Source organism: Rhinopithecus bieti, unplaced genomic scaffold (assembly GCF_001698545.2).
Source record: "Rhinopithecus bieti isolate Rb0 unplaced genomic scaffold, ASM169854v2 scaffold_62034, whole genome shotgun sequence".
NCBI classification, from domain to species: domain Eukaryota; kingdom Metazoa; phylum Chordata; class Mammalia; order Primates; family Cercopithecidae; genus Rhinopithecus; species Rhinopithecus bieti.
The window spans coordinates 1,050,949-1,076,006 of record NW_016823752.1 but is presented as its reverse complement, the minus strand read 5'-3'; the positions used below and the strand labels follow the sequence as shown (position 1 = coordinate 1,076,006).

The 25,058-nt window shown below is 47.2% G+C and overlaps 1 protein-coding gene and 1 long non-coding RNA gene across 5 annotated transcripts in view; both read left to right on the top strand.

Moving 5' to 3' along the window:
* Window positions 1-25,058, top strand: part of MCF2L (MCF.2 cell line derived transforming sequence like) — a 200,410-nt gene that overhangs the window by 14,409 nt on the left and 160,943 nt on the right. The window lies entirely within an intron of this gene.
* Window positions 2,240-11,208, top strand: LOC108521820 (uncharacterized). The gene is made up of 3 exons (XR_001883290.1): window positions 2,240-2,499; window positions 8,661-8,825; window positions 10,820-11,208. It is a non-coding gene; the product is annotated as an uncharacterized LOC108521820 (long non-coding RNA).

Genomic DNA, 25,058 nt, shown 5'->3' with positions numbered 1-25,058 from the left:
TTTTTTTTTTTTTTTTTTTTTTTTTTTTTGGGGGGACGGAGTCTCGCTCTGTCGCCCAGGCTGGAGTGCGGTGGCGCGATCTCCACTCACTGCAAGGTCCGCCTCCCGGGTTCACGTCATTCTCCTGCCTCAGCCTCCCGTGCAGCTGGGACTACAGGCGCCCGCCACCGCGCCCGGCTAATTTTTGTATTTTTTATTAGAGACGGGGTTTCACCGTGTTAGTCAGGATGGTCTCGATCTCCTGACCTCGTGATCCGCCCGTCTTGGCCTCCCAAAGTGCTGGGATTACAGGCGTGAGCCACCGCGCCCGGCATATTTTTCATCTTTTAATGAAAATGAATGTGATGTATTACCTGAAACCAGGAATAACTGTTCTGAGCTGCTGGAGAGACTCCTCAGGTGAACAGAAGGTGTCTGAAAACAGCAGGCAGCTTTTCTCCCATGAGCCCCTTCTCAGAGCCAAAGCAGCTGCTGCACGCCCCGGAGCACACGTGATTCTGTGAGTGTATCAGAAAGTTAGGGGTTTTCTGCCTAACCGCTTGCTCTACAATATGTGCTCTATGATTAAAGTTGGATTTCTTCTCTGAAGAAAGTGTGTTTGATGTTACAGAATCAAAGGCGAGCATCACTAGTCACCAGCCTGTCAGACACAAACACCAGGTTTGTTTGGTTTTTTTTTTTAGACAGAGTCGCGACCTGTCGCACAGGGTGGAGTGCAGTGGTGTAATCTTGCAACCTCCGCCTCCTGGGTTCAAGCAATTCTCCTGCCTCAGTCTCCTGAGTAGCTGGGACTACAGGTGCACGCCACTGCACCTGGCTAATTTTTGTATTTTTAGTAGAGACAGGGTTTCACCACGTTGGCCAGGATGGTCTCGATCTCCTAACCTCATGATCCGCCTGCCTCAGCCTCCCGAAGTGCTGGGGTTACAGGTGTGAACCACCACGCCCGGCCCATGCTTATGTTTATTCACGCTGCTCTCAGCTTTGCCGAGGGGGTGATCTGGGGAGGGGGATTCACTTGGTTTGAACTGTTCCCACTGCAAAGAAATTCTCTCCCTCCTGCTTGCCTTGTCCACTTCTGGGTTAAGATTCTGCCCATCTGTCCAGGACTGGCAAAAACACTGCCTGTTCCCAAGGAAGCCCTTGTAACCAACCTCTGCCCAGATGTCTAATTCCTCGCTTGCGATTCCAGCAGAGCGCTCAGCATCTCGTCCACAGCCAGCCAGTGTCCTGCCAGTCTCGGGAGGCACTTGGCAGCATGAGTACGTCCTTTGCCCCTGTGTCTACAGACCCGGCCTCCCTGCCCAGCATGGACTGCAGCCGGGCTAAGGCGTGATCCCAGTGGGCTGTCTTCAGGGGTTTGGGACAGGCCTGACCATTCACCCCAGCGTTCTGTGCAAACATCTTCATCAGGAGTGCACTTGGGAGGTCCTACGCTAGCACAGAGGGTGGGCAGCCAATGGATCTGTCAACTCAAATGCAGGTAGTGCTCAGTGGCATTTGGAGGAGAGTCTAGTAACCAAGAGGATGAATCCCTTTGAAGGATCTGATGGAAACAAGAAATGAAGAGGGTGTTTTTTTTTTTTTTTTTTTTTTTGAGACGGAGTCTCGCTCTGTCGCCCAGGCTGGAATGCAGTGGCCGATCTCAGCTCACTGCAAGCTCCGCCTCCCAGGTTTACACCATTCTCCTGCCTCAGCCTCCCCAGTAGCTGGGACTACAGGCACCCGCCACCTCGCCCGGCTAGTTTTTTGTATTTTTTTAGTAGAGACGAGGTTTCACCATGTTAGCCAGGATGGTCTCGATCTCCTGACCTCGTGATCCACCCCTCTCGGCCTCCCAAAGTGCTGGGATTGTCTTGTTTTGTTTTGTTTGTTTGTTTTATGAGACAGAGTCTTGCTCTGTTGCCCAGGCTGGATGGAGTGCAGTGGTGCAATCTCAGCTCACTGTGGCCTCTGCCTCCTGGGTTCCAGCGATTCTCCTGCCTCAGCCTCCCAAGTAGCTGGGATTACAGGCATGCACTACCACACCCTGGCTAATTTTTGTATTTTTAGTAGAGACGGGGTTTCACCATGTTGGCCAGGCTGGTTTCAAACTCCTGACCTCAAGTGATCCTCCTACCTCCGCCTCCCAAAATGCTGGGATTACAGGTGTGAGCCACGGTGCCTGGCCAAGAAATGAAGAGATTTTACTACCTGAACCTCACAACTGTACCTGAGAAATCACCAAGAAGACTGACCAGCAAATGAAAACCTGAAAAAAAATTGCAACAAAGGATAGGTGTTTATTTACGTATCCGTCTTACAGAGCAGAGTGAAAAGGCAGCACGTGTTCATAGAAAGTGAATATAAAGCTTGCACAGAAATAGTCTGACCTGTTCAGTTTAAAGAAATGTAATACTGACCACAAGGTCTCTTTCTCTTTCCATTTTTTGTGGCCAAAAATTCCAAGCCTGCGGGTGGGAATTCCAGTCCTTATCGATATACTGGAAAACAATCGATGTGAGTAAAAGTCTTCAAATATTTTTAGTTTTCAGTCAGCAATGTTCACTTCTAAGAATTTAAACGAAGAGAATGATAAAAATATTGTCACAAACATTCATGAACAAAGGTGATCATCACAGCTGTTATTTATAATTAGGAACACTTGCAGGAAAGCAAAATTACAGCAGTAGGGGTTTGGAAATCATTTAGTTGTTGAGATCGTCATTCTCCCTGGTACATGTTACCCTAGAATAAGTGAAATTGCCAGTTATAAAAACGATACACAGTCTTCAATTTTGTAAACACCAAATATGTGCAGTTTTGTAAAAGACTTAAGATATGCACCTAAATATGAATGTTTTCATCATCCATGTGCCATTTGTTCTTTTGTTTTCTGCATGAGGAAACCTTCTTATCTCTCTTATCTCTGTCAGAATAAATGTTTCTTACAACAGGAAATTAGACTGAAAACCAGTAGGCACGAGGGGGGCTCGGGCTTCCTGCTCCTCCACCGCACCCCCTGTTCTTGCTGCTGATGCTGGTGGAGAGCTCTTCTCGTCCTCACCTTCCTGAGGGCTGTCTTGCAGGGACGGTGCCCCATGGTGACCTGAGGGGTGTTAATTACCTAACACTTTTCTTTTCTTTCTTTTTTTTTTTTTTTGAGACGGAGTCTCGCTCTGTCGCCCAGGCTGGAGTGCAGTGGCCGGATCTCAGCTCACTGCAAGCTCCGCCTCCCGGGTTTACGCCATTCTCCTGCCTCAGCCTCCCGAGTAGCTGGGACTACAGGCGCCCGCCACCTCGCCCGGCTAGTTTTTTGTATTTTTTAGTAGAGACGGGGTTTCACCGTGTTAGCCAGGATGGTCTCCATCTCCTGACCTCGTGATCCGCCCGTCTCGGCCTCCCAAAGTGCTGGGATTACAGGCTTGAGCCACCGCGCCCGGCCAAGAGTTTCTTAAAAGCACAACACACAACATACTGAATCTGTGAAATATGGCAGGAGAGATTGTCAGGAAGATTATATCAATACATGTATCAGTGAAAATATAAAAAGGATGCAAATACCTACCTAAAAATGGTAGAAAAGAACAATAAAACAAACCAAAAAAGTAGATAAAAGCAGAAAATAATGATAGAAATAATAAAAATAATAAATCCAAAAGCTGTTTTGAAAGAGACACGTGAGGCCCCAGCTCGCAGTGAATGGAGGGAAAGCCCAGAGGCCCAGAGCTGGAAATGCGGGGTGGGGAGCAGCCAGAGGACGCTTTATACAATAGTCAACTTTTTATAGCCAAATCTCAATACGTTTGAAAGAACAGAAGAAACAGATAGTTTTTCAGAAAATTACAACTTTCCAAATTTGATCCTGATAGAGCCGAAGTCTCCTAGAATACATGGGGAAAGGAAAGCACTCTTCCCCGACAGAGTACCAAGCCAGATTATTCCACATGCAACGTCCTCCAGATCTCCAAAGATCATACAATTTCAGTGCAACTTAAACTGCGTTGCAAGGTTTTTTCTGTCCTCTAATGTCACTTTATGTAGTGATTTCAACATTGATCCCCAAACCTGGCAACATAGTACTTTGGCAAAAATAAACTATGGACTAATCTCATTTCTCAGCATTGAAGTAAAAATCTTAAAGCATGCACAACACATAAAAAAAAAGAAAAAAAATGGACCAGGCGCGGTGGCTCACGCCTGTAATCCTAGCACTTTGGGAGACTGAGGCAGGCAGATTGCCTGAGCTCAGGAGTTCGAGACCAGCCTGGGCTACACGGTGAAACCCTGTCTCTACTAAAATACAAAAGAAATTAGCCGGGCTTGGTGGTGCATGCCTGTAGTCCCAACTACTTGGGAGGCTGAGGCAGGAGAATTGCTTGAACCTGGGAGTTGGAGCTTGCAGTGAGCTGAGATCATGCCCCTGCATTCCAACCTGGGCGACAGAGTGAGACTCCATCTCTACAAACAAACAAACAAACAAACAAACAAAAACCATCGTGACAATTAGGGGTTTATTCAAGGAATGCAAAGATGGTTAACATTAGAATCCATTAATGCATAGAGAGAAATCATGTAAGTTTCATAGATGTGGAAAAAGCACTTGACAAATGAGGTGCCTCTTTATGTTAAAAGAAATCCAGTCACATAGGAATCGGTGGATACTTTTTTCTGTAACCTTTTCTTTTAACAATTTCAGATGTACAGAACAATGGCAAGGGTAGCACAAAGAATTCTCGCATATAAGACACTCAGATTCCTTAATATTATGTTTCACCACGTTTGGGCTTTCTTCTCTCTCATATGTGCGTATTACACAAATATACATTATTATTTTCTAGATGTTGGAGAGTACGGGACAGACAGGCTACCCTTTTATCCCCATGAACTTCAGTGTTTGCTTCTTAACAAATATATTTGTTCACTTATAAAACTAGAGTATAATTCTCCAAATTGTTTTTTGCCATTACTTTCAATGGCAAAAACCGCAATTACCTTTGCACTAAGCTAATAGTTAATTAACTTCAATACACACTCTTCTCTAATCACTGCTGTTTTGTATGTAGATCCAGAGTCTATGAGTTGTCCCCCTAAATGTTCTTTAAAGCAAAAGAAAATTTTGGAGCATGAGACTTTGGAGCAGGAGCTGCATTCAGTTGTCCTGCGTTTTATCTTTCTTCACTCTGGAGCAGCCCGTTAGTATTTCTTTGTTTCATGACATCGCCACTTTGGAGCGGGCAGGCCAGTTATGTTGTAGAACATTCCTAAACTGAGGTTTGGCTAATGTTTATTGTTAAATCCAGGAGATGCATTTTTGGCCCAGAAATGCTGATGTGTTCTTCCCAGAGCGTCCTATCAGGAAGCATGCCAGGCCGGTTTATCCCGTTACGGGTGGTGGTAAATTTGACAACATGGTTAAGAAGGGAGAGCTTCCGTAGCATGACCTAAAAATACGCACACACATTATCCCCAAAGCCAGCATCCTACTCAGCAGGAAATGCTGGAAGCTCTGCCACCGAAGCCAAGAACAAAGTGAAGCTCCCCGCGACTCCCCACAATGTGTCATCGTTAGAGTGCTCCCCACGCAACTGGGCTCCAGAGACAGCACAGACACTGGAGTTTACCCTTTCCTTTTCATTACCTCTACTTTCAATTTCTCTGTATGCAGTTGTTATATTTCTGGAAAACCCAAAAGAATCATTGGACAAAATGCTACAAAAAATAAGAGAATTAATAAATTTTATACCCTGCTGCTTAACATGTAGAAATCATATGTAGGCACAAAAACCAAGAAGAAGATCTAATGGGAGAGATAATATTTATAGTAGCAAAAATAAAGTACCTCGGTTTTTAGCATTCTCATTTAATAAATGCTGATATGAGGAAAACTATAAATTACTCCTGAGACACAGAAGACCTGAACACATGGAACGGTGTGTGATGTCTTTAGATAGGGAAGCTCCACATGACAGAGACGTCAGTTCTCCCTGAATTTATGCACATGCTTGAGGAGCCCCAATAAACACGTCATCTCTGTCTTTCCTCAGGGTGCTAGACAAGTTGATTTTAAAACCCACTTAGAGAAACAAACATGAACACCTAAGAAAACCCCGGAGAGTGTCAGAGGGGAATGGGCTGCCCAGACGTTAAAATTTCCTATAAGGCCTCTAATGAAAGCGGTGTGGGTCCTGGCATAAGAACAAGGACAGGTGGATGGAACAGAATAGAAATCCAGAAATAAATCAGGCTGCACGGGGAAGATTCGTGTCACTCAAGGCAGCATGTAAACTTCGTGCTAGAAAAGATGAACTTGGTTATCAATGGTGTTGTGACAACTGGATAGCCTCATGGAAAAAAGATGAAAGTCAGGTCCTCTTCACACCCTACACCTGGATAAGTACCAGTTGGACGTGTAATTTAAATGTAAAAAGTGAATCCAATAGGCATGTCCAATAAGCATATGAGAATGTAGTTGGCATCATGATTCAAGGGCAACAGGTACGTTAAAACCACAATAGGGTACCACCCTACATCCACCAGAGTGGCTAAAATTAAAGCCTGGCGATTCCAAGTGGTTGGTGCAGAAGTGGGATACCAGTGCTCACATTTTCTGGTGGAAGGCATATTGCTGTGACCACTTTGGAAAACGTGGACAGGGTCTAAAGCTAAGCATGTGCCTGCCCTCCGATTCCACCCTAAGTGTGCCCCCAAAAGGAAGGGGTGCTTCTATATGTGGAGGGAAGTGGATGTTCAGAGCAACTCGATCCCCAGGAGCCCCACGCCGGACACCCTAACCTCTAGGAGACTTAAGAGAAAACGGGTTAAATAAAGGACATCATATTCATACCCCACAAAGCTACACGAGAAGAAATAAACCACTACAACATACCTGCAGCTCAGACATCAATCTCAAGATCAGGCAAAACTAGCTTCTCAGGTAGTGGTTATAGTGTTAACGGCTGCTACCTCTTGGGAAATATTGGTTGGGAATGGGCCAGGAAGCCTCCTGGGGTACTAGAAATACTCTTTAGCTGACTTGGGCAGTGGTCACTAGATACATACCTTTGATAATGATAAACTGCTCCATGCACGTTCCTAGATCTAGTAAAGGAATCTTCACATAAAGCAAAACCACACAAGAAAGTGTTGGGTTGATTACATTAAACGTATTTTGAACTTTGCATGAGAAGAAAACAAGAAGCAAAGTAAAAAGTCATGTGACAGACTGGAAAAAATATTGGCAGTTATCAAAATGAAAGGTTGCTATTTAATATATAGATAGTTTCTAAAGTAAAGAATAGCATAATTTTTATCTCTATAGAAAAAAAATCTAGAAGTATCAGCCAACAGTTCACAGAAAAAGAAATGCATCATAGTAGCCAAGACATGGGACCAATCGCAGATGAGTGGATAAACAGAATGTGGTCCATATCCACAGCGGAGTGCTGTACAGCCTGGTCTGTATACACAGCGGAGTGCTGCACTGCCTGGTCTATGTGCACAGCAGAGTGCAGTACCGCCTGGTCTATATGCATAGCGGAGTACTGCATGGCCTGGCCTGTATGCATAGCGGGATGCCGCACGGCCTGGTCTATATACACAGCGGAGTGCTGCTTGACGTGGTCTATATAAACAGCATATTGCAGTATGGCCTGATCTACATATACTGCGGAGTGCTGCACGGCCTAGTCTATATGCACAGCAGAGGGCAGTACGGCCTGGTCTACATGCACAGTACGGCCTGTTCTAAGTCCAGAGTGGGGTGCTGGGCCGCCTGGTTTACGTGCACAGTGAGTGCTGCACCGCCTGGTCTACCTGCACAGTACGGCCTGTTCTACGTGCACAGCGGGGTGCTGCGCCGCCTGGTCTACGTTTGCAGTGAGTGCTGTGCAGCTTGGTCTATATACACAGTGGAGTGCTGTATAGCCTTGGAAAAGGATGAAACCCTATCATTTGTGACAACATATGTGAACCCAAAGGACATTCTGTTAAGTGAAATATGCCAGGCACAGAAAGACAAATCCTGCATGAGCTCGCTTACATGTGCACTGGAAGACAGGGGAACTCGTAGGAGCAGAGTGGTGGTTGCCTGGGGCAGGTGTGGGGTGTGCCGGGAAGATGTTGGTCAGGGATGATTGTACAGTATGATGATCATAACTAATGAATTTCTGAAATTGCCAAGAGTAGATTTAAGTGTTCTCACCACTAAGAAATAAGCATGTGAGTTAAGACATGTGCTAATTAGCTTGATTTAGCCTTTCTACTGTGCATACGTACTTCAAAACATCATGTTGTACGCTATAAATAAATACAGTTTTTGTCAGTTTAAAAGAAAAAAGATGCTAAATCACACTTACAGAGAAATATGAATTAAAAACACACTGACATACTGCCTCTCGCTAATCAGAAGTTTAGCTGGAGAAGTGGGGAGGGCTGAACTCTCCCGTGGCATGGCTGCCACAAATGGCATGACCTCATCATGCGAACTTGGCAGTATCTAGTGAGGTCTTAGACATATTTGCCTTTTGACCAGCAATTCCACTTCTAGGAATCTGTCCCAAAAGTACTCTGGCAGAAATAGAGTTATTTGCAATTTTTTAAATAGTCTTCTAGTCTTGAGTTTGAATTGGCAGCATCTGTATAAGTCCAGTGTCTTTTATCTTAAAATGCATGGTTTTTAGATCTGTCCATGGAAAAAACTGAACACAGAGAATGCAGTTGTGGTCTCTTCATGTCATTCCCACCGAGAGAATCTGGAGGTCTTTGGAGAAATGACCAGATCTGGGGGAAAGTGTGCCCACCGAGCCTACAACGTCTTGTTCTACCAGCAAGCGCAAGACTAAAAGGTAATTAATGACTCTTTATAAAACATAAACACAATACAATCAGTTCCACAGCCTCTGATCAGGAAGCTGCTGGCATCACAGAAGGCGAGTTGGACATTAGCACCTCCCTTGGTGAAGTGCTCTTGCCAAAAAAGTAAAAGTAAAAGCTGAACCAGAATTTGACCAGGCATCTAGATGTTAACTGTCAATTTATAGAAAATACCGGGAACAGAGGTACATGATAAACACCTCCGAGGCGGCGTAATCGACAAAACCCAGATCATGTGAAGCTCCACACAACAAATGACCTGGTTTCTCCAACAACAACAAAAAAATTGGAAAGATAAAAGAATCAGCAGGAAAACCTGTCTATCAAAAGAGACTCAGGAAATAGCAGTCAATTGCAGTCTATGCACTGGATGAGATTTTGATCCTAGTTCAAACAAAATGTGTCTAGAAAACACAGAGAAAAAAATAACAGGAGAAATTTTAACACCGGCTAGATATTTAATTCTGAATAATTATTAATTGTATTGTGGCTGTGGAAGTGATTGTATTGTGTTTATGTGTTATAAAAAGTCATTACCTTTTAGGAATATTTGCTGGACTCTGTATGTGTGACAGTTCTGTGCTGCCTGGGGTTTGCGTTGGATTGACGGTGGGCAGCCATTGTTGGGGATGAAGGTGAAGCACAGCCGGCCGTGCACCAATATTGTTGCAGTCATTGCACTGTTTCTGATGTTTTTGACTTGTTTGAAATTTCTATGATTTAAAGAAAACTTTCTATAATGTAAGTTGAGTGGTAGACACTGCCCTACCTGCTTGGTTCCTCAGTTTCCTAAGCACTGCTATGGTCTTTTTTCCTCACAGTCATAATTAATTCTCTGTGTGAATGTGCCTAGTTATAATCCTTGGAAATGTGCACAGAGCCTATTTCTGTGTAGCCATGCCAGCAGTTACTGTGACTTGCAAAGATGCTATCTAAATGGAAAGGAACTATGTCCATATCTTTCAAATAAATATGGTGCTTTTTTCCTCCCCCCACATCCAAAAAAGTCATGATGACGCTCTACTCCTAGTTTTTTTTTTATAGGCGCATTGGCATTGTTAGTGTCTGTGAATAGCTAGAGTGTGCACTCTGAAACTTTAATTTGCCTGTTGTATGGGACACACACAGGACTAAGAGACACATGTAAAATGCATGTGGTCTTGGCATGGGGAAAGGGCCATATGTTTTTTAAAAACAGTCTCTGGCAGCTCTGAAACACTTCCCTGCAGGGGAGATGAATGTGCGTGCTCCTCAGACCCTCCTTGGGAGGACTTCCCGGCTGAGGGCCTTTTCTGGCCATATATGTGGATGAGGGTCTGCGCCTCCTCCTGGCTGACAGCCTGTGGCATCTGCAGTGGGGCTGTCTGTGGCTGGCACCTGTGGACACAGAACCAGGAGACACAAGCCAGCCTTTACTGGAGCATGTTAGAGCCAGGATGCGCCTCTCACCTGAGCTGTTTGGCGTGCAGATGACAGAGGTTCAGAATCCTGGCTGTGTCTTCTGGGGCCTCCCAGCAGGGAGGGAGTGGTACTCAGTGTTTCCACATCCCTTTCTCCTGCCTGCACAGGGAGCTCCAGCTGTTGGCTCATTTTTCCTTTTCCTGCCATGGAGAAACCAAGGATTTACCTGATCAGTTTTACATCAGTTCTATAAATGGCCGCTGGGTTTCTCTGTTCAAAGGGGTATTTGCTGTTTATTCCTGGATTCATGGTTGGCCTTAACGTGAATCTCTTCCCCCCGATTCCTGCGCAGCTGCAGCAACGCTGCGGTTTTTTCAGCTTTGTGGCTGCAGGGTGCTGTCACAGTTTGGTCTTGCTGGCACACTGCCACTTAGAGGCCAGGAAATGGGATAAAGCCATTTATCTTTTATTGGGATGGGAGTCTGCCCTTTCCGCCTTCTCTTAAATGCATTAGTAAAACCACTGGGGAAAAACAACAGGGAGTTCATTTGAAACTCATTTCCAGGTTAACTCTTCACACTCCTGATGAAATCTGTGAAGTGCATAGAGTCTGCCCCTGCCCTCGGGGCCCTCCACAGCCGGTGTCAGAATCAACAGGTGGACAGAGCTCCAGACCCTGGCCCCTTACCGCTGGCCACAGCATCCTGAGCACCCTGCCCAGAATCTCCGGCCTCGGGTTCCTCTTCTGCGGAAAGCAGATGATGACGCCTGCATCACGGACGGCATAGTTGGGACGGCGGAGTGACCACAGACTGGGGAAGCGACTTGGGAAGGTCACTATGGCTGAGTTAGCAGTGGGCTGCTTGTTGTTTTCTTCTGTTTGTGGCGATCCTTTCTTTCCCAAGTGACCCCTGTTTTGTGACATTCATTCTTCCCATTTGTCACTGAAAATCGTTGCTGGTCTATATACACAGCATAGTGCTGTTCTAATAAAAACCAACGTTCTAATAAAAACCAGTGCCAGAAAAGATGCTCAGAATCATTTGTCATTAGAGAGTTACTTATGCCCTACACACCTGTTAGAGCAGCGGCTTCCACAAAACCTCGTGACGCCTGGTACTGACGAGGACACGGGATGGGGAGCTCTCGTTCGCTGGGATGGAGTGGAGGGAGTAGGGAAGACAGTATGGCTGTTACTTCCAAAGCTAAATGCACTCTTACCATACGGTCCAGTGATCTTGCTTCTTGGTATTTACCCAAACTAGTTGAAAACTTATGTCCACACAAAAACCTGCACATAAGTGTTTATAGGAGCTTTATTCACAAGCACTAAAACCTGGAAGCATCCAGTATGTCCTTCGATAGATGAATAAGCAAACTGTGGTCCATCCAGATGATGGAATATTATTCAGCAGGGAAAAGAAATGGGCTAAGTCATGAAGAGACATAGAAGAAACTCAGATGCTTATTGCTAAGAGGAAGAAGCCAATCTGAAAAGGCCACAGACTGTATGATTCCAACTCTGTGATATTCTGGAAAAGGCAAAACTATGGAGACAGTGACAAGATTCATAGTTGCTGAGAGGAGAGAGGGGTGAGTAGGTGGAGCTCTGGGGATTTTAAGGCAGTGAAACTACCCTATATGATATAATGTATTTGTCAAAACCCATAAAAATGCACAGCACAGAGTAAATCTTAATACCTGCAAATTTAAAAATCATTTAGGACATGCCTGTAATCCCAGCAGTGTGGGAGGCTGAGGCGGGCAGATCACTTGAGGTCAGGAGTTCATGACCAAACCTGGCCAACGTGGTGAAACCCCGTCTCTACTAAAAATACAAAAATTAGCCGGGCGTGGTGGAGTGTGCCTGTAATCCCAGCTACTCAGGAGGCTGAGGCAAGAGAACTGCTTGAACCCAGGAGGCAGGGGTTGGAGTGAGCCGAGATTGCGCCATTGCACTCCAGCCCAGGTGACAGAGTGAGACTCCATCTCAAATAAATAAATACATAAATATATAGCAAAAATCATTTAGGTCAGAGGGGTCCCAGGAAATTCCGGAATGCAGACCAAGACATGAGAGCCAACCTGTGCTGACGGATGCATGAAACCGCCTCACTGAAGGAGAGGAACAGGGTGCTGACCTGTGTGACTCGGCACGAGTGGGGTCTGTGAAACTAGAGGCAAAAGAAGCCACACAAACACCCCAGACTCCACTTAATTACGTCGTTTCCCATAGATACAGGTCGGTAATGCTGATGCTGCTCTGCCTGAAGCTGAAACTGAGCGATTAGGTGAGCGGCTGTCTGCAGTGGGAGCTGCTTTCTCACCGCTCCAGGAGAGGCTACAGATGAGCAAGGAGGAGTTGAGAACCACCCGTGTTGTAGCAGCAGGTGTGCGGCGTCAGTGTGAACTCACGCTTAGCTTAGTGAAGGTACAGGTGGCGACATACACTGTGCACACCCCATAGCACACACGTGCCTCTCCTTGCCCTGACAGCTGAGAGGGCCTGGAAGCAGCAGCACCCAGTGTCCACGAGCGCCCCCCGATGGCCAGATCTTGGTTTCTAATTCCATTCTTCAGTAGAAGCAACAGGGCTTCTTAGAGAAACCGCGGATTCTAGGATGGGGGCAGGAAGTATGCAAGATGAGACTGGATCATCTTACAGTGCCAGAGAGGAAGGAACAAAACGAACAAAACAAAATCCAAACCCACATGGATGGGGGCAGGCCAGAGGGACGCAGGAAGCACCGAACACCCTACGGCCAAAGCAGAACAACTTGAGCAGCAAAGGCAAGTCTCATTGTATTATAACCCCAAGAACGCGATGAAGAAGCATGAGTCCACACTGATATAAATGATTGAATAGATATTAATACATGACTGGAGAGAAGAGACAAGTCTCCCCTGCAGAAGAATTCCCCATCTTTCATGTAGATGAGTTGCCGTCAAGGAGGGGAGCTCAGATCCCGACTTCCTGAGCGAGGGATGCGCACAGCTATGTTGTTCCAAAGAGTTCAAGATGGAAAGAGAGAGAAAGAGTAACTTCCCAGCAGAGGACCTGACGACCTCAGCCAGGCGATTGAGGTCAGCACCGATGGTGACCAGGTATGTGGACGCATGTGCCCTGGGTAAGGTGCAACCAGGATGGCACTTTACCTCTGTGTTCTTCCTCCCCAAGCATATCCTCCCCACTCCAATCACGAGAAAGATGTCAGACTGCAACAGAGGCTTCTAGTATACCTCACCAATAGCCCTCAAAACTGTCAAAGTCATCAAAAACAAGGGAACTCTGAGAAGCTGTCACAGCCGAGAAGAGCCGAAGGAGGCAGGAGGACTGAATCCTACAACAGAAAAATGTATTAGGCAAAAACTGTGAAAACCTGAATAAACTGTGCATAGTTAATAATAATGCATCAATATTGGCTCATTAATTGCAACAAAGGCACCATAAGCTTAAGATATGAATATTGGAGGACACTGGGGGAGGGGTGTGTGGTAGCCCTATTCTATGTCAGTTTTGCTGTAAATCTAAAGCTGTTCTAAACAAAGCTAAACAGAGTTAAACAAAGTTACTTAAAAAAGAAGCATCTCAGTACTGTCAGTGGGCCTGTGTGGCCCCTCATAGGTATTTGTATTTTAGCAAAAGAGAAATAAACGAATTTCGCTGGGCACGGTGGCTCACACCTGTAATCCTAGCACTTTGGGATTAGGCCAACGCGGGTGGATCATCTGAGGTCAGGAGTTGAACACCAGCCTGGTTTCAACATGGTGGAACCCCGTCTCTACTAAAAATACAAAAATTAGCCTGGTGTGGTGACACACGCCTATAATCCCAGCTATTCAGGAGGCTGAGACAGAATTGCTTGAACGCAGGAGGTGGAGATTTCAGTGAGGCAAGATTGTGCCACTGCTCTCCAGCCTGGGTGACAGAGCAAGGCTCCATCTCAAATAAGGAAGGAAGGAAGGAAGGGAGGGAGGGAGGGAGGGAGGAAAGAAAGAAACAATTTTAACCACAAGCTGAGGAGCAGGTGTGCTGGGCTCAGAGCCTTCTGGGAGACCCATAGCCTCCTGGAGGTCCAGGCTCTGGCCCTGCAGGAGTTGGCTACAGTTGTGTGTCTGATCCGATGGGACTTTCAGAGATGCCCAGGCTGCCATCTTCTTGGGCTCTGTATTCAGGGAGGTCTGCGTGGTTGGAATTCTGGAGGTTCCTCTGCCAGTCGTTCCTCCTACCAGGAGCTCCTGTGGAAGCAGTGCTCCAGGAATACTGAGGTCTGTTCTGTCACGAGCCCTGCGTCTACTCTCCCAGGCCTGGCTCTAGCAAGAGGCTTGACAGCCGTGCAGGTCAGGACCAACCAGATCCAGCCTCATGCCGCCTCCCAAGCCTGAGTGCTGGGACCATGCACTGAGGGAGAACAGGAGAGGTCCCAGGATGGCCCTGGCCGGGCTGCAGATTCAGAAAGCAGGGTCTGGGATCTCGGTATTTTTCTTCTAATATGTGAGCAGGTGTTTTCATTATTTCACACAAATATTTCTAGTAGTGCACAAAATGGAATATGTTGATGTTAACTCTTCATCCTCATGACAACCCTGCGAGGCGTGCCCGAGTCTTATTAACCCATTTCATAGATAGCAGAAATCATCACGTAGCTGGCCCTTGTCCATTGGTCAGCAAAGAGCAGGCAGGAGAACCCAAGCCGTGTCCCTGACGGCTCTGCCCTGCAGCCCCTGTGGCGGGCCCAGAGGATACGTTTCTAACAGATGTCTGCAGGAGGAAAGGGCACTTAGCAGGCATGGCCTGGGTTTCTGCTGGGCAGTCTGTGTCCAGTGCTGATGCCATCTGCAGGTACTGACCTCCTCCTGAGCTCTGCTCCCTAGTAAATAAATAGAAATCAAAATTCTCATTCTGCTCATTTCATAAAACTTCATCCAGCCTTTTGCCCATTCATTTATTTGCTCACTGGGTTCCTGGCTTTTAAGGTATAAGGAATCCATGTCTTAACCCTGTTTCCCACCAGGGGCTGGGATCTGGCCATTCACTTGTGCATCCACCTCCCTGGCAGGGACCCTGGTGGCAGATGCATGGAAGCCCCCTGCTCGCCACAGGAATGTGACTGTCACCATATGCAGCATGCCCCTGAGGCCCCCAGCAGCCTGCAGGGCACACGTCCTTCCCACTGTAGCAACAGGAATCCCAGTCCACAGCGGGGAGGCTCAGCACTGTCTCCAGAGGGACCTGCCCTGAGTCAGGCATGTGGTCTGCACATCTTTATCCAGTGCCTGTGACAGGATTGCCACGGGGCCAGGGAAGGGGCCGGCAGGGTGAGCTAGAACAGGGCCTTAAACTGCGCTGTGCCTCAGCACCCTCCAGGCTTGTGCAGCTCAGTTCCCTGGGCCCCACATCCAAAGTCTCTGAGTCCAGAGGTCTGGTGTGGGCTCCAAGAGTGTGCAGAGTTCCAGGGGATGCTGCCGCCGCTGCTGCTGCTGGTCTGGAGACCCCACTTTGAGAACCACTGGTTGGGACCCCGACTCTGTCTCTGGCTGTGCTGCCCGTTCTTAGCCGCCCAGTTGCAAGCAGATGCTGTCACCGTGACTTGGGGTAAGAGGTCACGTGTGCTGGGGCTGTGTGCTGGGGCGGCCCTTCCACAGGCAGGTGGAAAGTTGGAGGCTACTAAGCACTGCCTGGCACTGCTGGCCTCCCGGAGACACTTCAGACACCCCACGTTACAAATAGGCCAGCCTTTCCCCATGGGCGCCCCTGCTACTCCCCGCAATGCTTGGGCCAGAGGCATTAATGGAGTCATTTGAAGCTTGACTTTGCTTTCTGGTCCTGGACACGTTAGTGTTCATGTTCCCCAACAAATAAATACTTTAGAAAAGGTGATAAGATCACATTACAAGATTGAAATCCAGCAAGGCGGTTGAATTGTGTCCCCTTAAAAGTTGTATGTTGAAGCCCTAACCCCCAGTACCTCAAAATGTGTTAGGGTCACTGCAAATGTATGTAATCACAGATGGCCCTCAACTTACAGTGGTTGGATTTAATTTTTTGACATTATGATGGTTCAAAAGCAAAGTGCATTCACTAGAAACCATACCTCAAATACCCATACAGTCATTCTGTTTTGCACTTTCAGTACAGTATTCAATAAATTACATGAGATATTCCGTACTTTTTTTTTTTTTTTTTTTTTTTTTTTTGAGATGGAGTCTCACTCTTGTCACCCAGACTGGAGTGTAGTGGCGCGATCTCAGCTCACTGCAGCCTCTGCCTCCCAGATTCCAGCGGTTCTCCTGCCTCAGCCTCCTGGGTAGCTGGGATTACAGGCACGTGTCACCATGCCTGGCTAATTTTGTATTTTTAGTAGAGATGGGATTTCATCATGTTGGCCAGGCTGGTCTCGAACTCCTGACCTCAGGTGATCCACTTGCCTCGGCCTCCCACCAAGTGCTAGGATTACAGGAGTGAGCCATTGCATCTGGCCCCATACTTCATTTTAAGACAGGCTTTCTGTGACATGATTTTGCCCAACCGTAGGCTAATGTGAGTGTTCTGAGTTGAGATAACTGGGCTGAGCTGTGATGTTTGGTAGGTCAAGTGTATTCAGTGCATTTTCTACCTACGATACTTTCAATGTACACTGGGTTTATCAGACATAACCCCATCATATGTTGGGGAGCATCTGTAGTTAAGATGAAATCATACAGGAGTGGGGGTTGCCTAGTCCAATATGACTAGTGTCCTTATAGAAGGAGGAAATCTGGACACAGGCACAGGGAAAAGGCCGTGTGATGATGGAGGCCACGATGGGGGTGATGCAACCACAAGCAAAGGAGCACCAGGGATCAGGAGCAACTAGCAGAAGCTGGGAGAGGCCTGGACCCAATCCTTCCCTCACAGCCTCAGAAGGACCCAGCCCTTGGCCGGGCATGGTGGCTCTTGCCTTTAGTCCCAGCACTTTGGGAGACCAAGGTGGGTGGATCACCTGAAGTCAGGAATCCGAGACCAGCCTGGCCAACATGGCAAAACCCCATCTCTACTAAAAATACAAAAATTAGCTGGGTGCAATGGCATGCACCTGTGATTCCAGCTACTTGAGAGGCTGAGACAGGAGAATCACTTGAACCCGGGAGGCAGAGGTTGCAGTGAGCCAAGATCGTGCCACTGCACTGCACTCCAGCTTGGGCAACAGAGTGAGACTCTGTCTCAAAAAAAAAAAAAAAAAAAAAAAACCCCAAGAAGGACCCAGTCCTGCCGACACCTTGACCTTCAACTTCCGGCCTCCAGAGCAGAGAGAATAAATTTACTATTTTTTATGCCACCCAGTCTATGGTGCTTTGGTCCTGCAGCCCAGGAATAAACACAGTTTTCCTAATCAGTCTCTGCCATTTAATGTAGTTAGTGAGCTTTGGGTGAAAGCCTTTGATCTAATGCTAGTTATTTGGGAAGAGATGTTTTGTGGGGAAGAAGAGAAGGAGGTGACAAGGGGTGTGATTTATTCACTGGCGGCAGAAAATTCAGGGATGTCTTAACAAGTTTATTTACCTCAAACTGCTGGTAAAAGATTTTTCCCTAATCTGGAAATAATCTGAAATGTTTTACAGTATGCTCCCAAACATTTATAATTCAGGTTATATTAGGAAATTGTTTCCTAGGATATGTCTTTTCATAACAATGGAGTGTAGATACCATCATCTCTGATGTAAAACGCTATAGAATTTGCATGTAACCTACATGCATTCCCTCGTAGACTTTAAATCAGCTCCAGGTTACTTATAATACCTAATACAATGTAAATGCTGTGAAATAGTTTTTACGCTGTATTGTTTGAGACAGTCATGAGAAATATGCTCAGTACAGATGCAATAGAATATTTCAATCTGCAGCAGATTGAATCTGCAAATCCAAACCTCACAGATATGACTGTTCTCCATCACTGTAAAGTACAATAATTTTACTTAAAATGATTATTTATGTGTGTATTTATTTATTTATTTACTTTTGAGACAAGAGTCTCGCTCTGTTGCCCAGACTGGAGTGCAGTGGCTTGATCTTGGCTCACTGCAACCTCTGCCTCTTGGACTCAAGCTATTCTCCTGCCTCAGCCTCCCTAGTAGCTGCAATTACAGGCACCTGCCACCATGCCCAGCTAATTTTTTTGTATTTTTAGTAGAGATGGGGTTTCACCATATTGGCCAGGCTGATATCAAACTCCTGACCTCAAGTGATCTGCCCATCAGCCTTCCAAAGTGCTGGGATGATCACTTTTTTTTTTTTTGAAATGGAGTCTCACTCTGTCACCCAGGCTGGAGTGCAGTGGCGTGATCTTGGCTCACTGCAAACTCCGCCTCCCGGGTTCACGCCATTCTCCTGCCTCAGCCTCCCGAGTAGCTGGGACTACAGGCGCCCACCACCTCACCCGGCTAATTTTTTTTTTCTTTTTTTTGTATTTTTAGTAAAGACGAGGTTTCACCGTGTTAGCCAGGATGGTCTTGATCTCACCTCGTGATCCGACCGCCTCGGCCTCCCAAAGTGCTGGGATTACAGGCGTGAGCCACCGCACCCAGCATGATTACATATTTTTTAAACTCCAGGTTTGAAATTATAGTATGGTAGATGTTATCTTCACTTCAAAAGAAATCTAGAACATGTTCTTAATACATTGTTTAGAAGCCTTAGGTAAAGCTGATGGTAAATTATTTTGTGAACAAAAGTTCTTTGAAAAGGAGTTCGGATGAAAGACTTTATTCCAGTGAACGGTTTACAAACCTGGGAGCTGCAGCCTTTGGTGTGAAGGAAAGTGTATTTCAGAGAACGCAGGGAGGGTTTGGGTTTTATAATGATGGGTCCTGCCCAGGTCCCATTCAGGTCCATTTATACACATGAAGGATTCAAATTTGGTTAGTTCTGATTGGTTGATACAGCTAAGCCCTGATTGGGTGATGCAGCTGAGCCCTGATTAGCCAAGGTAGAGGAGCACTGATGGCTGGTTCAGGTGAGCATTGAGGGGTTGGTTCAGGTGAACTGTGATTGGTTGGTTCAGGTGAGTTCTTATGTGCTGGTTCAGGTGAGCACTGAGTGGCTGGTTCAGGGGAGCTTTGATTGGTTGATTGTTCAGGTGAGCTTTGATTGGTTGATTGGTTAATTGGTTGATTGGTTCAGGTGAGTGCTGATTGGTTGACTGGTTAATTGGTTGATTGGTTCAGGTGAGCGCTGAGTGGCTGGTTCAGGTGAGCTCTGATAGTCCAGAAGTTGACTAGAGGTGTGGGTTCTGGGGGGGCTCAGAGCATGTGGCCTGTTGTCGTCAAGCAGCCTCTTGGGGCTGTTGTAAACAGGCCCAGCTGGGCACTCAGGGTGGGCTCTTTCGGGTCCACATTTGTTCACAATTTGTTTCATTGTAAAATGAAGGAACTGCAGGAATGTGACTGCGGCAGCGTTGACGGCAGATTTTGGACCTGAAACTGGGGTGTTAAGAGGTTTTTTCTTTTGTTTTGTTTTTTAAACCAAAATGGTCGATTTGAAAATTGAACATATTTTTGGCCTCAGTTTTATCATGCTGATGTCAACTGTTTAATATAAAAGACCTGCCTTTTGCGTGGCCTATGTAACAACCAACGTTTGGGCGCTACCAGGGCAAGGTTGTGGGGAGCACACATTCACTAACCCAGCTCCCACAACCACCGAGGCAGGTGCTGTGGCCAGGCAGGAAAGCTAGGGCAACTTGGAGGGCCATGGAGGGCAGTAGGGCCAGTGCAGGGGGTGGGGAGGTGTTGGGTTGGAGGCAGCGACCTCCTGGCTTGCCACGCGGGGACCAGGCAGGTTCTTCCAGCTTCGGAGTGAACCAGACATATAATGTTGAGGTGCGTCAGTTTCCTTATGCAAGAATTTCATTTCTCATTGTTTTCATAATTTTGTCTTTAAAAGCATCTTGAGGCCGTGCGCGGTGGGCCCCCCTGCCCAGCATTTGTAATGCCCAGGGCACTCGTGGGAGGCCGAACGGGCGGATTCAGCAGGTGCAGGACGAGGTCAGGAGATCGAGACCATCCTGGCTAACACGGTGAAACCCCGTCTCTACTAAAAAATACAAAAAACTAGCCGGGCGAGGTGGCAGGCGCCTGTAGTCCCAGCTACTCGGGAGGCTGAGGCAGGAGAATGGCGTAAACCCGGGAGGCGGAGCTTGCAGTGATCTGAGATCTGGCCACTGGACTCCAGCCCGGGCGACAAAGCGAGACTCCGTCTCAAAAAAAAAAAAAAAATCTTGACACTTTTTCATGTAAATCTGTGTTTTATGATAAGTAGTTTATAACTGGTTTATTTTGACACCGCCAGAAACTCTAGTTGTTCATTTCACTGTCTCATCTGTCTGGAGACAGGGAGTTTCATGAATGCATCTCCAGTGCCAGCACGGGGAAGGTGCCCAGGCTTTGAATGGAACTGAATGCAGAATTCTGGAGGCGCCGGGCAAGCCAGATGGCTTGTGGGCAGTCACTTCCTGCGGTCCGTTGGGGTGGGGAAGGCCCTGAGGGCCTGCCGGCTGTGTACTGCCTGGCCCAGCTCCCTGCCCACTGCCTATGTGGGTCACCTCTCAGTGGGTTTCAGGGACATGGCAAAATAGACAGCTTCCATTTTGACTTTGAAACCTCGTGTGCCAACACTTGAATATGAATCTTTTCTTATATATACGTGTACATTTAAATCAGTTTTTGCAGTTAGAATATATTGTTTTGCAGTCAGTCTTCTGTATAGCTTTATGTGTATTACTATAAACATAAATGTAGCTACAAAAATGGCATAACATATTCACTATGCACATATTTGTATATGTATGCCAAATATCGATGGTTCATTGCATGAGCACTTAAAAGAACCACATCTTCATGGGCTTGCTCTGTAGTTACTTAGCTACCTATGCAGACCCCAGCATTTGGGTCGCGTGTGATTTAGAACGCGGTCAGCACCTTTCTTTGCTCCGAGGTCATGATCTCTGAGCCCACCCTCCTCCTTGTACAGTCCCTGGAGAGGACTGCCTGGGAGCATGAAGCCCAGAGTGACTGAATCAGACACATGCTCTGGATGTGAAATCCGCCTAGCAGCCCCGCTGTGTCTGGCACCACCATAGGGTGCATATTTTCACCATTTTTTCCGCAGGGTCAGAGTGGCCATCATGGTTATCACATAAAAATGCAACCTACAAAAATTCAGGTCATCAGCCCATAATGCCACCTTGTTTTATCTTGGTGGTGTCTTGGTTTGCTTTAGAAACATGGTTCCTGGGATGTGTCCTGTTCACAAAGCCCAGGGTACAGGTCTGTGTGGTGTGTGTGGTGGCACTCCGGAAGCCCATAAGCCATGTATACATATATACATATTTCATATTATACATATTTCATATTATATATTATATGTAATTCAAATATAAATTATATCAAACTATGTATTCAAATATATTATATAATTTCTATTGGAATTCTATTTGAAATAAAATTCCTAGTACATTTCCTTTAGGTGTAAAAGGAAAATAACTTACAGTAAAATGTAAATCTATTAGTATTGAGCACACTCTGTGTGTGGAGCATCCTGAGTGAACACAGGTGTAGGCGGGCACAGGTGTGGATATCAGGTGATTGAGTTCACAAATAGCTTTGATGTGGTCATGGAGTTTTCTGAAACTGCAAAACCTCTGGATAAAGTTCCTAAAACCATGGTGCACCTGTTTGATTTACACAATAATTTATTCTAAGAAAATCTAGTCTAGTTTTAAATAAGTAAAAAAATTCTGTCTAGTTACGTGTTAAATGAAGTGAATGAGTTCAGATGCAGGTAACCAAGTTTTGCCTGTAGGAATGTCCAGTGGGTGCAGGGACAATTTCTTGATGTGGTTCTGCTCCCCTATTGTGGGTGACCTAACATTCTCTCCACCCACCTGGTAGGCCTGGCCATGTCCTAAGTCCTTCTCCGCACCATCCCCACATGCCAGCAGAGGGTGCTGTTGGGCAGGAAAGGTGGGACAGCACTCTCCTGAGCTGCCCTTCTATTTTCCCTTCTGTATTTAGGGTTGACGTGTGTCCAAAGGATATGGTGTGTGAAGATGATGGGGACATTTTGGAATGGCATTTGGAAGAAATGGAAGTGCAGAGCCAGGAAGGTGCTTAGAGAGGCCTGAGAGATTTCTAGCAAAAACCTGGTAAGCTTTGAGGTGCAGGCTCCCAGAAACATAGCTGCAAGGAGCATCCAGCCGAGGCCTCATGCAGATGTGACTTAAAGAATTGCAGGTGACCACCCTCGGGGGGCTCATGTCCTCGCCATGTTTCTCAGTGGGCTTCTGACTGGTTTGCAGGGAAAGTCTATGAGGGGAATTCATTCAAAAAGCCCCACTGTCATTGTCCACGAGGGGCTGGTGGATGTCTGCAGATTGTCTGGTCCAGCATTCACTTTATTTTTAATAACAGCTTCATTTAGGCATAGGTCACACCGTAACAATTCACCATACAGTGTGTACAGTTGAGTGGTTTGGACATATTCACAGAGTTGCACAGTGATCTCCACTATCTAATTTTAGAATATTTTCATCACCCCAAAAGCAAACCCACACCGATTAGCAGTTGCTCCCCATCCCCACTTCTCTCCAATCCCTTGTAACCACGAATGTACTTTCTGTTGCTATCGCCACCCATCCTGGACATGTCATGTAAATGGGATCATATGACTTGTGGCCTTTTGTGTCTTGCTGCCTTCCCTCAGCAGTTTTCAAGGTTCACCCATGTTGTAGCATGAATCAGTACCTCCTTCCTTCTTATGGCTGCCTGATAGTCCCTTGTCTGGATAGAGCACACTTCATCCATTCATCAGCTGTTGGACATTTGGATTGTTTCTGCTGTTGGCCATTGTGAATACTGCTGCTGTGAGCGTTCATGTATAAGTTTTAATGCGGATATATGTTTTCATTTCTTTTAAGTATATATGTAAAAGTGGAATCGCCTGGTCATACGGTAACTCTATGTTTAACTTCTTCTTTTTTTTTTTTAGTCTCGATCTGTCACCCAGGCTGGAGTGCAGTGGTGCGATCTTGGCTCACTGCAACCTCTACCTCCCAGGCTCAAGCAATTCTCCTGCCTCAGCCTCCCAAGTAGCTGGGACTACAGGTGCGCAGCACCAGACCCGGCTACTTTTCGTATTTTTAGTAGAGAAAGGGTTCCGCCATATGCCCAGGCTGGTCTCAAATTCCTGGACTCAAGTGATCCTCCAGCCTCGACCTCCCAAAGTGCTGGGATTATGGGCATGAGCCACCGCGCCCGGCCTTTAATTCTGTAAGGAACTGACTGTCTTTCACAGAGGCTACACTGTTCTGTGTTCCCAGCAGCCATGTGGGAGGGTTCTGGTTTCTCCACATCCTCCCCAACACCTATTCTTACCTGTCTTTTCTGTCTTTTATTCTAGCCTCCCAGTGCAGGTGAAGCGTATCTCATTGTGGTTTTGATTTACATTTCCCTTACAACTAATGATGTTGACCATCTTTTCACATGTTTATTGGCCATTTTATATCGTCTTTAAGGAAGTGTTTATTCATATGTGAATGCAGTTGTCTTTTTTATTGTTGAGTTGTGAGAGTTCTTCATGTGTTTCGGAGGCAAATCGCTCAGATTTGTAAACACTCTCCCAATTGTGTAGGTTGTATTCACTTTCTTAATGGTGTTTTATAAAACATAAAAGTTTTACATTGTGATGAAGTTTAATTGATCTTTTTGTTGTTGTTGTTGTTGTGCTTCTTGTGTGCTAAGAAGCCATCACCTAATCGAAGACTACAAGGACTTTCTCCTGTGTCTCCTCCAAGGGTTTCGGTGGTGCTCCCTCGGGCTCATCGGGGCCCGCGGTTCCTTCTGAGTTTCCTGAGGGCCGGGGCGGCTCAGGGGTGGGGGCGCAGCGCGTCCGCACCTTTGGTCCCCGCCGGCGCTGCCGGGACAGACGAGCGGAGGAGGAATATGTATTTAGGACTCATTGGATCTTCTATTGGGCAAAATCGTTTGCTTGTTCTACTATTTAAGCACAATGTTTGGAGCCCTCGGCTAAGTCAGGGCAAGGATACTGCGGGCCTTGCTTCGCGGGCTTCGCGCGCGGCCTTCGTGCATCTCGGGCCGCTCCGGTGCTCGCCGCCGCCTGCGTGGGCCTCGCAGCCTGCGAAGGCCTCGCCTCCCTGCGCAGCCTGAGTTCAGGTGGGGCAGCCACGCCTGTGCCCGCGGCGCCGGTGCTGAGTCCCGACGCCATGCGCCCCACTCACGAGGCTGTGGTTTGCGGGTGGCGGTCGAGTTCTAGGGCCCCCGGCTGGAGTTGGCCGCAGAGCCCAGGCGCGGGGAGGGCGGCGGCTCCCAGCTCCCGGTTCCCGGCTCCGCGCCGCAGGCGTGAGGGCCCAGCATGCCCAACAGAGGGCGCCGGCGCCCAGGAGAGGCGCGGCCTTGGTTGCAGGGGCCGGGGCGCTGCGGCCCCGGCTTTGAGAGACCGGCCGCTTTTCCCCGCGTGGTGCCTTCCAGGCAGCCTGCGCCTGCAACACCGCAGCCGGAGCCGGGGCTCTGCGCCTTCCAAGGAGGAGGCCCAGTGGAGGCGCCCAGGGCCTGAGGTCAGGGGCTTGGGGGCGGAGGAGGCGCGGGGGCGGGACCCTACCGGCCAGTCCGGTACCCGCGGGCAGACGGGGAAGGCGGCAGTGCTCGCAGTTCCTTCCTGGGGGGACCACACCGCCGGGAGCCCAAGCAGCCTGCGGTGGCCCGGCTCGGACAGGCGGAGATCTGGAAGCATTTTCTGGAAGCCTCCACAG